The 4,023-nt window shown below is 38.9% G+C and overlaps 1 long non-coding RNA gene across 1 annotated transcript; it reads left to right on the top strand.

The window, feature by feature from the left end:
* LOC110272132 lies at positions 803–1,611 on the top strand. Its single transcript, XR_002363082.1, has 2 exons — positions 803–1,428; positions 1,507–1,611. It is a non-coding gene; the product is annotated as an uncharacterized LOC110272132 (long non-coding RNA).

The following is a 4,023-nucleotide window of genomic DNA, read 5'->3' as shown; positions in this document are numbered from 1 at the left end:
TAGGGGTTTTAATGTCTTAGTAAATTCCAAGCAAGACAAATATGTTGTAAAGTGTTTGTCTTCCTGGAGTTGTACCATTTCTGAAGGAAGAGAAAATCATGAGTAAGAAAGGTTAGTAGTTTGTTTGTCTATTTTTAGTATTGTCTGTGTATTGTGTGTTTGTCGGGTGACGGGAAAGAAGAAGGCGGCTGTTGTTGATGAGGGGGTCCCTTATGGTTGGGTTGATGATGATGTAAAAAGTCGAATTTTAATTTTTAGCACAATTGGTTTAGTGGCGCAACTGAATGAAGTGAGGTGGATAAAAAATGGTGAACAGTTGGAGGTGAAGTTTTTCCCTTGTGGGGAGAGTTATAGAGTGTGTGAGAGAAGGCCCGATTGGTCTTACTTTTATTTATACACTTACATGATGACGGAGTTGTGCATGAGACTTCCATTTTCGAATTTCGAATGTGGAATTTGTCTCAATTGAACTGTGCGCTGATACAGTTGCATCCTAACTCCTGGGCCTTTGTACGAGCTTTTGAGTGTTTGATGGAATACTTGGAGTGTTACCCGTCTTTAGGGTTATTCTTTTCGTTATTTCAGGTGAAGGGTGTGTAGAAAGGCACTTAGGTAAACTTGAGCAGTTACCCAGGTCGTAGCATTTTTAGCCTGCATAAGTCCTCGTTTAAGGACTTCAAAGAGATGTTTGTAAAAGTTCAAATTAGTGAGGAGTTTTATCATTTCTTCCTAGACTCGTTGATGAATAAAAGATTCCCTGTTTTTTGGTCTCCAGAACCAAAACAGAATTTGGATTGTGAAAATAGGGTGAAGAGTGAGGAGTATATTTTAGATTTTTGGTGTCTGCAATGTCATCATCGGAGTTGTTATCAATTTCTAGTTTGTTGAAGCTCGAAGGAGATAGAGAGGCAATGGAGGAGTATTTAGGTAATCTAGGTTTGCATGTTTGATGTTGTGATTTAGTAGTGGTTGTAATGAGATTAATTTGTTGTGTTTGTGATTTTTGTTTCAGGTGAGAAAGCTCCGACCTTGACCACCGCCAATCTGAAGGCCTTTGTTAACAAGGCCAAGAAGAAAGAGAAAGAAGGATTTTCTGTTAATTAATGTGGCCAAAGACAGTGAGGTGGATGGTGCTTATTCCGTGGCCTATCAGGAGGAGAATTTAAAGAGAAAAAGAGGTGATACGTCGTCAAGAGTTGCTGATTTGACTGAGTTGAAGAAGAATATAGTGGGGTGTTCACGGCGGAGGAGATCAATGCTGCTCATCAGAGTCAGCTAGTTCTTCATGGGTACAAGGATGGCCCCATGAATTCTTTTTGGACCAAAAGCTATCCTTTCATGGCCGCTGCTCGTGAGTTTTCTCAGGTTGATGCTAATGTGAAAATCATGCACAAAGTTGGTAAGATCGGTGTGGCTTGATACTTGCAGGTGAGTTGTGTTTGTGTTTTTTATTCTTTGCTTTATTTGCATTTGGTAATCCTAATCTGATATTGTTTATATATTAAGGTTATTGGTAGTTGGTTGATGTCGATTGGTCATACGTCTGAATTGGATGCTATTTTGGAGGGTGATAATATTGCTGCTATAAAGAAGTTGAAGAAGCCTATGAAGGAAAAATAGAAAAAGATGAACAAACTGAAGACGGAAGTGAAAGGTTTGAAAGAAAATATAAAGAATTCGGAAAGTGAGGCAAAAAGGGTCAGAAATGAGTTGGAATTGAATGTGATTGAGTGTGAGAAGTTAAAGGCGAGGATTGCTGAGTTGGAGGATGAAGTATTGAGTGTTTTTACGTAGGGTTTTAACCAAGCCATAGCCCAGGTTGGGGTGATTGCCCCTGACGTGGATGTTACGAGATTTGATGTTACAAAGATTGTAATTTGAGATCTCTTGTTAGCATTTTGTTTGTATAGAATAGTATGGTCGTTTGTAGCTGTTAGCTATTTGGATGATATTAGTTTGTTTTGCCAAACTTTGTTGCTGTTGCTTTGTGATTAATGGCTATGTCCGCATAAGGACTTTACGTTTGATTTGCTATTTTGATATCATATATTGATCAATATTGCACCGTATTATTTATAATGAAGTTTGAATAATGTACATATGAATGATATAGGATGGGGGACCTCATTAAAACCTCTCCAAGAAAAATTCATTGTGGAAAAAAGCTTGTAAGTAGGAAAAAAAGTATCTCTCCTTTCCTATATCATTTTAACTGAAGTAAAGTTTAAGTGATGAAACATTCTAAATACCGGGGACATTGACACCTTGTAATGTTTGGAGTTTGTATGCTCCTTTACTGAGGACTTATGTTACTCGGTAAGGTCCTTCCCATGTCGCGGCGAGCTTGCCATGAATTGATGGATTCCCTGCTTCTTTTGTGCGTCTGAGGACAAGATCTCCTTCGAGGAATGATCGGAGATGGACCTTCTTGTTGTATTTCCTTTGGATTATAGTTTGCATGGCCCGATGTCTTATTGCTGCTTTCTTCCTCTCTTCGTCGATTGTGTCTAATTCAAGTTATCTTGTATTGTCGTTCTCATCTGTAGTATGCTCGGCTCGTTTTGAGCTTTGGGCAATCTCTACTGAGATCATTGCATCTGTGCTGTAAACGAGTTGAAAAGGTGTTTCTTGTGTTGTTATTTGTATGGTAGTGCTGTAGCTCCAAAGGACTTCTAGGATGAGCTCTGCCCATTGGCCTTTAGCATCTCCTAGCTTTTTTCTTAAAGCATAGAGGATTATCTTGTTTGCAGCTCTGACTAGACCGTTTGTTTGTAGATGTTCGACAAAAAGAGAAGTGATGATAGCATGAGGTAATCCGAAACGACAAATAATATTTTTCCAAAGAAGTGACGTAATTTTGTCAGTGCCTATTTTGCCAATGGTGTTGCTTCTATCCATTTTGAGAAGTAATCAATTGCAACTAGTAAAAATTTTACCTGACTGGGGGCTTTGGGAAATGGTTCGAGGATGTCCAGCCTCCATTTGTGACCGACGTTTAGCTCGTGTCAAGTTTTTGGCGCCATTGCTGGGGATTTGCTTTGTGTGCTTCTTATTGGTTATTGTTAATATGTACATATGTGAATAGTTTGCTTTTTGTTTGTTCTCTTGATTTTTGTTAGCAGTTAGGAGTGTGATTTTCTTTGTTTCTTGATAGTTTTTATTTTTATTTTCTCCTTTTCCTATGAACTCTCACCCTTTTGGATTTGAGTTTGATTGTAACTATATTGTAGAAAATGGGAACTTCAATAATGGTTCACATTATAGATCGGAAAATCAATCGCAAGGTGAGCCATGTTCTTATAGACAACCTTTATGGCAACAACCTCCTCTGGTCTACTATAATCACAATCTACCTTATAACCCATACCATTCCAATGGATATGGTGGGCTTCCCTATGTTTATCAACAACTACCATATGCCTATCAACCACCTCCTCAATATTGTCCTCAACCACCATACTTACAAGCCCCATCTTACCACCAAACACCTCCATATGATCCTAATCCATATCCACCATACCACTAACCTTATGTGCCTCAAGAACAGCCACACTTAGAATCACCACTATCCATCACCTCACTACCGCACCACCACGAACCACCGCCGCAGCACCCTCAACATCTCAGCCACCTTCTTCTTCCTCTTCCCCTTTTATTCCATTTTATCTTTTTCCATTTCTTCCTCCATTCCATGGTTGAGTCTAGAAACAGGGCAAGCCCCTGTTCTCCATCATTTCTAGCAAACTCATTGTCGGCACCACCACCTAGCAGCCGCCCACACTGCTGCTGCTTAGTCCAGCAACCTTGTACCCCTTGCTCTGTCTCTGTTTGCTTTACTTCTAGGTTTTGTTTAGTTTTTTTTCTTTCCTTTAATTTCTGTTAAGTTAGATTAGTTTTAGTTAATTAGTTTGCTTTTGGTTAATTTGTTTAGTTAGATTAGATGTTGTAGTTGATTGTAGATTGTTAGGTTAGATAGGATAGTTTAGTTAGTTCACTAGTTTCTAATTGTTGCTGTAATGTGTT

Source organism: Arachis ipaensis, chromosome B01 (assembly GCF_000816755.2).
Source record: "Arachis ipaensis cultivar K30076 chromosome B01, Araip1.1, whole genome shotgun sequence".
NCBI classification, from domain to species: Eukaryota; Viridiplantae; Streptophyta; class Magnoliopsida; order Fabales; family Fabaceae; genus Arachis; species Arachis ipaensis.
Note: the sequence above shows the minus strand (reverse complement) of the source record. Positions and strands in the feature narration are given on the sequence as shown.